This window comes from Corvus cornix, chromosome 5, assembly GCF_000738735.6.
Source record: "Corvus cornix cornix isolate S_Up_H32 chromosome 5, ASM73873v5, whole genome shotgun sequence".
In the NCBI taxonomy this organism is placed as follows: Eukaryota; Metazoa; Chordata; class Aves; order Passeriformes; family Corvidae; genus Corvus; species Corvus cornix.
This window is the reverse complement of record NC_046335.1, coordinates 55,679,987-55,692,826: the sequence shown is the minus strand read 5'-3', so window position 1 is coordinate 55,692,826 and position 12,840 is coordinate 55,679,987. Positions and strand designations below refer to the sequence as shown.

Here is a 12,840-nt window from a genome sequence, read left to right as displayed (position 1 = left end):
GCCTGACACACTGGGACTCTCTTCTTCCCCACCTACCCTGAAGATAATCACAAGGCAACCATCTCTATTCCTACAGCTCCTCTCCCCTGCTTTGCAGGATCACAATGAAGTATTAGTCTTGGGAGCTGACTGTGGGACTGACCCTTGATTATGGCAGGAGGAGGCTGGTAGGAACAACAGGAACACCGTGTTCCATGGCCACTCATCTGACACATGGCACTCAGCTCTTCTGCAGCATTGCAGGTGTAGAGCCAGGGCTGAAAGCCTCGGCTTGAGTAGCTCTGATCTCCAGGAGGGGCATACAGCTCAAACGTACCTTAAAAAAGAAAGGAGCTGTGTCGTGTGTCTCAGCCTTGACTGTCATGTTCCTGGGCTTTGCACTCAAGTAGGGGGAGGCAGCCAGAGAAAGGCAGCAAAGCACAGCACAAGTATTTGTTCCAGTGGATCTGCAGGCATTGTTGGAAAAGGAGTCATTCCTGCTACTGACAGTAACCTGGGATAGGATTCACTTCTCTCCACCTCAGACACCTGTGATGTATATACATTTGCAGCTGAACTGGGAGCTCCAGGCTTCCCTTATTAATTAATGGAAGTGATTCTCTATTTTTAGGCATGACTCACCTGTCCTATTTTAGCTCTCTATTTTAGTGCATGATGAATTGTATGATGTCCATTAACAATTCAGGAGAGAGTCTAATCCAAGTAGCTCAGATGTGGACCTCTCAATTGATTTATTTGGATCAATTCTACCCCATCTGCCTAGGTCCTTAAAGCACTGGGTGTCTTCCAAGGCTAAAACTGAGGCAAACAGTGAGAGAGGGAGTGCAGACAGCACTTTTGCTTTCTTTGCCCAGATAGCAGCATATTTTCAGGTGTGACTTTGGCAGCTGAATACTTGAATTGGCTGTGGTCATTTTGTACTGTCAAAGGTATCACTGGTCCTTGTCTAGGAGCAGTATGGTCTCCATCTGTACAAGCTCCATCTAGCTGGAAAAAGAAAAGCAATTTTAGCTGCCTTACCTCTCAAGTATCTACTGTTTTATTGACAAATTCCTCTCCCTTGCCCTATCCCAGCCCTCCTTTTCCTTATGGTTCTCTGTCTGTACCCCTCTTGATGCAGCCAGACCTGGAAATGCTGTGTTAACTCCTCCGAGGCTGCTGACCTTCCTTACCTTTTGCTGACACTAAGCAAAGATGCTCCCTGGCATAGAGGCAAGAATGTCAGCTACACCTCAATATTCACTACTGTGGGACTTAGGATAACAGATCCCTGCACATGACCCACGCACCTCTGCCTCCCACATCATAAGGAGAGCTTGCTGTGGGTTGGAAGAGGCAGCAGTAGGGAAGGCTGGGTCCTACTGAGCATTTCTAAGCTGATGAAAACAGCAGGAATTCCCCAGTGGTTGTCCATGTGCAGGACCAGGTGTAGGCAGCAGAGCATGTCCATAGGGATGAGAGACTGCTGTGTCTCCCACACCATTTTTCCACAGCTGACATGGGCTCAAGATGTTTTCTATGGGAACAGAACTCATGTGTAGCACATCTGTGAGCCTCTGGGTACTCAGGTAGCTGCACTCCTTGAGGACACCACAGGCCAGAAGCCATGAGTGACTGCTGGCTGCCCACACCCTGCTTGGCAACCTCCTGGGAAGATCAGTGGCCCACCACTGAGGGCTCTTACAGGTGGGGTGTCTGCTATGACAGTCTCAAGGTGAGCTGGCCCTAGGGGTGGGTTATATGGAGACTGAGGAATGAGACATTTGTGATCAGTTCAGATGTCTAATAGAACTAGGATTGAATTTCTCATTTCCAAGCCTTGCTTGCAGCTTAATATTGATGCATCTCTTCCTGCCCTAGCTTTTTAATCTGAAGGGTTTCTTTTCAACTTGTTTCATCCCTATTCACACCATATAGTTGTCAGTGGTGTACAAATCTGCTGGATATTTATTTTAATGTCAGTTCTGACCTGAGCGTGCATACCAGCTGTCTAATGATGTCATGAGCTCTGAGATCTGCCATCCCTAAACTCAGTCTGAATCCAGTACCTGTTCTAAACTGGAATATCTGTGTACTCACACACATAGGATGGGTTTCCTTATCCTCTCTTGCCAGCTAACACAGTGAATCCTGGCTGGACTGAGAACACAGAATCACGCTTTGTTCTGCTCATGGTTTGCATTTTGTTTCCAGGCTGTCATTCCAAGATAGATGATGAACTTGGCCTGTGATGAATTGCAGAGGCTTTGGATAAAGGGTGAAAATGTTGATCTTCATGGATAGGATTTCTTCGCTAAAGGAGAAGTGCAGATGTCCAAGGATATGTAGGATGCAGAGAATCCATCTTGTGACACTGATACTTTATAAGCACAAGTTCAGAGTACGTGTCCAGCTGTTACATCAGAACACAGCAATGATTAACAGCTTTCTGTTCGAGTGCAAGATGATCCTGTAGGATGTCATATAACATGGAGTGCTGATATGTGTCATGTCCCAGGACTGATTCTCAGTAATCCTTCTTGGCATAAGGAGAAAAGAGCAAACACAGCAGGTTCTAGCTGTATCAGTTACTGTACATCTGAAATGTGTCCTGATTCTAGAAGAATATCTGTTAGATAGCATAAAATACATGAAATGCAAGTCATTTGGCACTCTTAGGGAGCTCTGTCCTCCTTTCCCCTTCTGCTTCTCTTGTTGCTAATGAAACAGCTGCTTTTTGCTTTCAGGCTTTAACCTATTTTTAGAATCCTTTTATGCTATTGGCCCTTTGAAATGCATGAATTGCTGTGAAAGAAAGCCAGTGTCATTTGCTGTGAGGCAGGAGGAAGGCCTATAGGTGAAGTCATGTCTGGTGATGAAAGACTGTCTCACCTATTCATCTCCTCCCTTCCTTTATTTCTCTAAAGCAACCCAGTTCCCCATGGCACATGGTTCCATACCTTTTATGCTTTTATTTAAGATTACAATTATATCAGCCACAGCCCTTCATTAGCACAGCACCAGCAGATAACTCCCCCCTTTGGGGGAAATCTTTTTTTTCACATCTAGGCCCCTGTTCCCGCTGCAGGAATGTGCTGGTGCAAAGTAGAAGAGGAAGTGGAGGAGCTTGGTTTCCAAGGAGAGAAGCTGGAGAGCAGTGCAGAAAGAAGGAAGCTGTGAATGAAAGAGGGCAAGTGGAAGGTAGAATCTATTGATTGGATGAGAAACCTTGTTTCTGTGAGCAGCTGTGTTCTCAGTGGGATGTCAGATTTTGACACTGTTCAGCAGGATTTCACTGGGAGGGCTGTGGGTTGGCAAGTAGAGTATATCATCATCTAAAGAGTCAGGTTATCTTAGTGACTGAGGATGCCAAAGACACAAGTCCAGAATCACTGAATTGGTACGTACTCTGATCTGCCCAATATGACCGTAGGTGTGACTTTAAATGTGAGATAAATCATTGCATTACTTCATTAGTTACTTACCGTCTACAATTAATTAATTCAGCACTAAACTAGCTTAAGCAGCAGTTCCTTACAGGATTTGCAGTTTGTAGGCTGGAGGCCCATTTGTGTCTCAGCTGACACAAATGAACATGCTGTGGTTAACTGAAGTGGGAAGAATCATACATAGTGTCTTGGTTGCAGTGTTGACAACTTACTCGTTTCTTTTAAAATCCAAGCCATGCTCAGCTCATTTTGGATGATTAAAAAAGGAGTTTTTATTTTTGTTTCCTAATTTCTGAGTTTTCTCCTGAAAAATGTTTTTGATCTGATCAAACAGATTTATCCTTCCAGACAGACCTTTATTCTCATTGCTGCAGCCATTTCTGCCTTGAGGCAGTGAAGAGGACTCCTGTTTCTCTGCATCCCTTCACGGTTTCACTGCAATTGAGTCATCTCCAATGTATCTGCTAAACCCTGGCTAAAGACAAGAAGGTCTGAACACAGCAAGGTTTGGCTTTCCTTTTTATGGTTGAAAAATGTGTTTTGAATTCTGTGCAACAGAGAAGATCTCTGTATGTAGTATTGCATGGACTGCAAATATCTGCCATGTTTCACTCTGCTTAGAATACAGCCACCTATGACACCTGTATAGTGTCTTGTGTTCTTAGAGCACAGTAGACAATGAAGTTTAGGAAGCACATTTTGTTAAACAGACCATGGTTAAGGAGGTAGATGGTTGGGAAAAATAATTCTCCCTAAGATTATAAGTATTAATTCCTATCTGTTTTTCTTGCCCTTACTCTCATTTTTTTTAGGAAAAAATCAGGCATTTGCTTTCACACCATATTGCAGTTGAAAATACAGTGTTAAAATAGTGTTGGATGACTGGAAGGGACGGCCTAATGAAAGTGATGGATGGGAGCAGCTGGAGAGATAGTGAACATGTCTGTGATTTTTGAAATTAATAACCATGGTATAAAATAAGTTATGTGGTTTTATAATAATGTGTTTGACACTGTCCCCAGCAGTAACTCTGCTTTATGTCTTTGTACAATGCTCAGCAGAGACTCTTGTTGTTATAAATGAATCGCTAATTTGGTGACCTCAGCTGATACCCTGAACAAAGGGCCAGTGACTGTTTGGTCTCAGATGACCCCAAGCTGAAATTTTGGGTACAGGGGTAACTCTGTGTGATAATTAGTGACTTCAGATGACTATGAGCCAAAATTTTGGACTAAAGGTGACCTCTAGTAACTCCATCTATTAATTGGTGATCTTAACTCACTCTCTGTGCTAATTAGCAACCACAGATGATGCCCGCATTCTAACTGCTGACTTCTTCTGCCCCTAGACACACATGCTGTGCATGTGATTTTGGGATCACCACATTAGCACCTAGAGGTCAGTTCCAGATGCCCATACACCAAATCTAACTCCACAGATCAGCTCAGGCCCATCCTGTCCTGTATTTCTTTCTCAGAAGTCCCCTGAGATGTCCCTATGAGCCCACAGTGTCCTTTGAAGTTACCTGGGGACCAAATGTGCTTCAGGACATCCACTGAGATCATCCTGATACCCAAAAAGACCTTTGGGTTCCACTGGGGCTCAAGAATTTGGCCCTACTATCATTTGTCATCCCCCACTTGGCTTCTTGGGGTCATTTCTTACAGAGGTTACAGAGGTACCAGTTATATCCCTTGGGCTGACCCAAGGTAAGTTCCTGCTGAAGTGTAACATTCTGGCTTCTTTCAGAGGCTCTCCAGATCCAGTGTCAGTTGGAAGGAGCGTGAGTGGGATGAACCCACTAGAAGATTTGCATTACATACTTGTCCTGAGTGCAGCTTTCAGGCAATACCCTCTGAGAGGAGCATGTGAAGCGTAAGAATGGTGACCCCCATGCATCTCCCCCTCTATTTCCCCCTACAGAAAGCACCATGTAGCAAAAACGCAACGTCGAAAATGGAAAACAGGGAGCAGCTGTTTTATTTCGGGAGAGAAGAGTAAGAGGCAGCTGCTTTTCCTTGGAAAACTGTTATGGAGTTGATATAAGGTATCTTCCATCTCTTTACATCATATGGAGTTTTAGCAGAGTCTTGGCCCCAGCAGGACTCTGATGTCTTCCATCACCTCTCACCACAGTGCCCTCCTTCTCTGGGCCTCTTGGAACTCATTGCCTGAGATCCTTCAGCTCCCCATTGTTCACCTTATGGTTTTGGCTACTAAAACCAGTTAATGGCACCTTACTTAGCAGTTGCCTTTCAGGAGGAAGCTACAAAGAGAATATACTTCTCGATGTCCATGCACATTTCTGTAGGAGCAGCAACATCTGCTTGGAGACTTTCTGCCCTGTGCAAACACATGGGGCCCCAGTGGCAGACCCCCTGTGAGTTCTGAAAAACTGGATTAATCTTTGCTTCAAGTATTTTGAGATAAATTGTCCCAGCTTTCATATGAAAAAAAACCCCAACCAAACAACTGAAAAAAAAAAACCAAAACCAAACCACACACAAAAAAACAAAAACCAAAACAGTGAGGGAATTGGATGGGGAAAAAAGACCATAACCCAAATTATTCCAAGAGAGGAGGGAGACTGGGCTATAGGGAGAAAATGAGACAATGCAAAGTCCAAATGTGCAGTTCCAAATGCCCAGCTCTAGCTGAAGCCAAAATAGTTCTCTTTACACCTTTTACCTCCTCTCTTTTTTGTAACCTACATCCTGCTGGGGTTACTCAGAACATGGAGACAACAAAATGCAGAAGCCCAAGCTGACCCAGCTTCTGTCCAGGTACCAATACACATATAAAGGTGCTTCCACTTGGCTTTAACGTGTTGAAAAACCCGAAGGAGACCATAAGCACCAGCAAACCCCCCAGGAACTCCTAGGGGTTGTCCCACATGGCAAAGAGCTGGGGCAGCACAGGGCAGGCTTGGGGCAAGGCACCATCCCATACCAACCATGCATGTAAAAGAGGCACAACTATGCTAAAGACAACAAATAGTGGTGCTGCATTTCTTTGATGCCTCTTAGAGGATGAGTAAACCAATACTTGGTGCTTCCCTGCAACAAAATCCAGGGCAAAAGACCAGATCCTTCTTCCTTCAAATCAGTGTTAAAACAAGTACTGAACCTACTGCAACCAATACAGAACCATTTTATAAAACACCGTCAGCTCTTGGGACAGTCCCCGCTCTGTGTTTAATGGGTTTGCTCATCCTTTCAGAAAAAATTTATTCTGGTGTGACTCTGTCAAAACCAGTGGTCAGAGCAGAGCATCAGATAGTGTCCATGAACTTTGAGTCTGCCAGAATGCCAGAAGGCAAAATACCAGGTCGTCAGGTAAACTCTGGGAAAGCTAGGTAATACCAGTGGTGTTGGTCTGATTGAAAATGTTATTTGGGCCTTTATTTAATAGTTTTCTTTCAGAGCAGACTGCTTTTCATTACCATTTTAAATAGACACTACCACCATAGTTAATAACTTTCATGGTATTTTTACCCTCCAGCAACTTTTTTATTTATTCTTAAATTATAAATGTTCTGCTTTTCTCTGGCATGCTTTTTTATTTATTTTTTTTTTTTTTTTTCACTAGAACTCGATAATAAATTACCCAGGAGAACCATGCACTTGTGAAAGAAAGAAGCAATGGAACTGAGACTGAACACCTACCTGGTCAGCAGGAGATCAGAAGTCATGTTCAGCTCCCAGCAACCTGCCTGTCAGCCTGGAATATTGCTGTAAAATCCATGCAGTTATGCTGCCTTCACAGTGAAGCCTCCAGCCAGATGACATTTGTATGTGTGAGGAGTTTGTGCTGGGTGGAAATACCTGAAATACTGCAGTCACCTGTTGGTTGAAGAACAAGCATCCACGAATAAATGTCATTTTGAATTGTCCCATTGACTCACCAACATCACACAATAAAACAGTCCTTTTCCTTCTGGGGCTTAGCAGTGCTGCTGTCTCCATGTCTGCACAGACATCTGCATAAGCTGCAAATTAAATGAGAAGACAAGAAATCACCTTAAACATCAAATGTTCCCTACTGGTTTGCGTTTATGCAACAGACAGAGCCAAAGAGAAGATGTGACCCATATACTCGGGTTATAGGACTAACATCTTATAGAAATTCAATGTTTTGGTAATCCTAGGTACTCCTTTGGGACTCTGGCCTAAGTCTGTGTTGATATCTCAACCTGCAGGAGCTGAGGCCTAAAACAAGTTTCTCAGATAAAATGCCATAACATTGCCAAGCCAAAGGAAATAGTGGTGGAAGATACACAGAAAAGCAAATTCAGTGAGTTACTTGTAGGGAAGTTGTAGCTACTCAGACATGTGAAAGGAAGAATATTCATTGAAGGAGCAGAGTGGAACTCTCTTCTATTTAAATGTATTGGTTGACTGAAGTGGGAATATTCAAAGCATATTTTTCTCCTATTAAGCAAGTACCAGCTGCTGGAACAGAAAGATATGCAGGAGAGTGGATCCAGCTGGTTTCCTCCCTTGCCATGCTCTCAGAGCACCTCAAAGACTGCTCTAGGCTCTAATTTCTGGTAAAAGATCCCAGAGAATGAGAATTGGTGATGACAACTCCAGAAAAACAAACACCCATCTCCTCTCCTGCCTGGATATAACTTCAGAGGAATTTTCTTAGGGATGTGAGACGCCTTTCAGATATAACAAGAATATTTTAATATATGGACAATTCAGTCAAACCATGGTATCTCCAACACAAAAATAGCTAGTTCTTCTTCTCTACCATGCCTGCATCAATAAAGCTACTATTGAACCATTGGTGTGTATTCAAAGAGCAGCAAAACTTACAGGGAGCCAGAAATTATTTAATAATAACAGAATGAATGTGACTAAGTAAAAGGCCTAAAAGAGAGCTCAGACAGCTAAAAATACAATCAAAAAGAGAAGATTAGAAACAACTGAATGAGTTCAAAAAACTGAAGCATTGGTTTTGGAGCAGAAAACCTTTCTGAAAAAAATACCAGTATGTTTACAAAAGCTGTTTTCTACACAAAATGCTGGAAGCATCAATGGAATATTCAAATTTATGGAATCACTAGAAATTCAGTGCAAGCCAGAAAAATTGTTTGGTGAAAGTCCTCTAAGAATTGCATGCCATTTCTAACTTCTGTTAGTGCTGGGTGCTGTGGGACCTCGAGTTCTGAGCAAGATGTAATTAGAAAGCAACACAAGCCTTAGAAGTTGTTCCTATTTCAGCTATTTCTAAGGGCACTTTTAATTGGCAATATTCAAATATAAACTCCTCCAGATATGAGTAATGACACAGTCTTCAACTCTCTCCTAAATTATTCCGAGTTTCTCAGTGAAAGATTATTTTAGTATGAACCAGTTATCTCCATTTAGAATAATAAGACAGCAATTTTGGTAGATTCTGAGCTAAACCTTCTTGAGACTGGTGTGTAATGAAAGAGAGAAAAGTAGCTCAGTAAAATAATCAGCAACAGAAAGACTTTTAGAAAGCTTCAATATGTTCAGAAGACTCTGAGCACTGAAATATATGTATAAATACATATATTTATATCTTCATAAACACCTCAGAAGGGAATGAAGAACCACTTCTTGGGTTGATGGTCTGGCTGAAGCAATGCATTGGAGCCATGAGCAGAGAGCTGCTGTTTGTATCACTCTCAGATTTAAAACAGCACATTGTCCTGACTAAACATAATTTGTCAAGGATGTCTGACTCTATCACCAGTTTCTACACTTAATCAAAATATACCATTCTTTCATTAGTCACTTGCATCAAAAGGATGAGAAAGCTTACAACAAAGTCCTTATTTTCCAGAGAACTCTCTGTTAGGTAGTTCTTACTATGACTACTCAGGATGCAGTGACTTTGAGCAATGACTTTCTCTTACTGTATATTTATGAAACAAATTCATTTCCTGATGTAAATTAATAGTGGTGGCTTGTAGGAAGAACAAAACCTACACATGTATGTTATTATGAAACATGCCAGCAAAACATTTATTTTATTAAGCTACCAAACACCCTGCAAGACACTGAATGTACAATAAGATAAGAATGAGGAGGGAAAAAAAGCCTGTCCCCTAATCAGCTCAGAAGTTCAACAACACTGAAATGTTGCAGACTCATGCCATGTACCATTTCACAGAGAGCTGCTGCAGAGGAAACAGGGTGTGAGACAGGTAAGGCTGGGTCCCCACTGGAATTCAATTAACAGACTGCTTGATGTTTTCTAATTATCATAGAATCATAGAATAATTTGGAAGTTGGAAGGCGCCTTAAAAGATCATCTCTTTCCAACCCCATTGCCATGGGCAGGGACAACTTCCACTAGACCAGGTTACTCCAAGCCTCATCCAGCCTGGCCTTGAACACTTCCAGCAATGGAACATTCACAGCTTCTCTTGGCAATCTGTGCCAGTACCTCACCACTCTCATCCTAATTATCTGAAACAAATCTCAACAGCAGGAACTACTGAAGGACATAGAGCTATTTATATTTTCCATAGAAATCCAAACGTCTAACAGCTTGAAATAAAGGTGCCCTTTGTGGATTTATTGACAGCAGATGAGGTTCTTGCACTTTCAAAACAGGCTGTGAAATTCCTGACAGAGGAACGAGCACTGGCAGTGTTGCTGGAGCCATCAGGAAAAGCTGAGGGCCACACTTCTGCTGTATCGCCCATTTTTCACCACAAAGGGGTCACAAGGACCAAAATGCAGTTCATTTACCTTGTTTTCCCTTTTGCCATGGGATAACGCATCTTCTGAATGCCATTTTTTCTAAAAAGGCTCTCAAACAAACTGAAAACAATCTCCTGTGGAAACTCCATGCTCTCTTAATATAGTATTTATAATATAGTATTTGTGGAATAGGTGATACATCCTTCAATAGGTAAAACACCCCAAGTATTATATGAAAAAACATACAGTGCTTGCATTAGGTTTTGGCAATATTTTTAGGAAATCTCTGAAAACCTAAAGAATAATAATAAAAAAAGTTATGTTTTGAACATCTATTTCATATAGACTTCCAACTGTGTGAGCCCCACAGTAGTTTAGAAAGCGTCTCTATGCATGGGCATGTGGGAGGTCACATCCTCCCATGACTGACATGACTCTGTCTCCTTTTTCCCAGGAAGGCTTCAGAACCTGAGGAAACACAGGCTGGTTCTCTCTCAGGTTTCCCCTTCCCCAAAGATTTCACTTTGCTCTTCCTTGTTAACTGCCATAAATGGCTCCTACAGAAAGAATGAGAATTTGATTAGGATGCATCACACAGGCCAAGGAACATGAATCAGCATCATTTATCCTGCTGCAGCACAGCACCTCACAATGAAAACCACATGGGAAATCTGAAAAGTGACAGTCAGGGCTCCAGATTAAAATGATTCTTGAAATTTCAAGGAAATTAAGCCTGAACCTTAGGTTTAATTAATTAGTCAATTATAACACACAAATATTGCTTTCAGCTCCAGAACTAAGTATCTCCAAAATATCAGAAGCTGTTATTTTGGTTAAGGTATGCTTCTGATAGCAACTTATACATTTTAAATATTAAAGATTACAAAATAATATGAGAAATAAGAACTTATAAAATAGGTGTTCATTCTCAGTATTCTTCTCAGTGCAATGAGGTACAATATTCTGATATCAAGGTCAGTTCTTTGATTCAGTGGTGTCAAAGTGCCTCCAAAATGCTTCTAATTAGGCACATTTATCAATAAAATTCATCCATTTGTATTGAATCCTTTTTATAGTGGGTAGCTCTGGTTGCCAGCAAAATGAGGTCAAAGTGAACAGAGGGGCAATGATGTCTGTATTCCTGGCCTCCACTCATTTAAAAGCTCATCATATTTCTACTTCATTGTGTTTAAAATAGAAATGAATTTCACAAATTAGATGGAAATCCATGAGCAATTAAAAAAAAAATTGTTAGTCAAACGCTGTTATCACTGTTAGAAAACTGGACTATCATTGCTTCGGTAACACAGCAAAAAATGGTCCCGTAATTGACACTGGATAGATAGCTGGAAAGCAAAATAATGAAGTTGCCCCGGGTGAATTTGAAGAAGTGAAGTCTTTTAACTAAAGACAAAATAATTGGAAAGTTTTAGCTAAGAAATAATGGGGAAATGAACAGAACACTACCATAAAAAAAGCTTGTGTAGGCTTAGATAAAAAATAGAGCAGTTGAGACTTGAAGACAGCATTGGCAGTGATTAGAAAAGAAAATAGAGAGAATGACAAAATGTTATGCATAGATGTTGCCTTCTTTAAAGTCAGAGTTTTCTGTGGAGTTGTTTGAAAAGAGAGGTAGGAGTTGGGGTGAAGAAATGTGACCACATCATTGCACAGGCAATCTTCCTTTAATGAAGAGCAAATCACCTCCGTGGATTAATGGTTTCTGCTGGGGATGGGGTGCACAATGCACTCTGCACTGTCTTTCACCAATTCTTCTTCTTCATTAAGGATATGGAAATTTTGCAGCAAATAAACCCTCCTGTGCTCCAGCTGGTCCTTAGTAATCAGAGGGGCTGGGTGTGCCTGCACTTAATTTCTGATTGTAGCCAATTCGGCACTGTCAGTCTGGTGCAGTTCAGTAAGAACTGGCATGATCACAGACTTACAAATAGTGCATTTTACTAGTCCAGTACTATAGGTCTGGCTGAGTTCAACGAGAGCTTTCACAAATACAATGGTTTATTGAAGCAATGGGAAAGGAGATTCAGGATTACTGGTTAAAAATGCACTAACTTGCACAGTGTTACTCTGTATTGAGACAGAAGAGATATTAGTGATGCATATATGGAGACAGATAGATAGATAGATACACAGGTCTGCTTCAATATGGGTGGAGCTGGAAAGCCCACCTAAAGACATCCCATCAGGAGAGAAGGAGACACACAGTCCATCAGCAGACCCTGAGAAAGCAGAGGTGTTTCCCCCTCTTAATTCTCCTTTTTGTTTTCTTTATCTGTCAGAACTTGGATGGCACTGCAGGCACACACCATGGTGTGCCCAAGAGCTGTACACGTGCATCACCAGTGTTAAAAGGTCCCAGGCACTGGAATTAGCTCCAAGGCAGACCAAGGCAGTTGGCCACAAATGTGCCAGTGAACCCTGCACATATATTGCAGCCAAAATCTGATGAATTTGCGGTGCAGCTCACATGGGTTCACGTGATGGTATTTTCTTGCAATCCTCAGTTGAAACTACTGTCTCAAGTGAGTTGAAGTAAGTTGCTCAACATTCAGAAGAAAGGGGTTGTACTAGTTTGAAAACAAACTAGTGGGAGACACCAAGTCAGAATAACAATTTAATAGGGAAAAAAATAAGGAAAGAAAAAAAAAAAATAAAGGCAGAAAACACTGGGTTAAACTGACAGAGTCAGGGTACAACCTGACATCCTG

At 41.7% G+C, this 12,840-nt stretch overlaps 1 long non-coding RNA gene across 1 annotated transcript; it reads left to right on the top strand.

The window, feature by feature from the left end:
- Window positions 1-2,443: 2,443 nt before the first annotated feature.
- On the top strand, window positions 2,444-10,446 carry LOC104697682. Its single transcript, XR_753211.4, has 3 exons — window positions 2,444-3,933; window positions 5,352-5,475; window positions 7,017-10,446. It is a non-coding gene; the product is annotated as an uncharacterized LOC104697682 (long non-coding RNA).
- The last annotated feature ends 2,394 nt before the right edge of the window (window positions 10,447-12,840 follow it).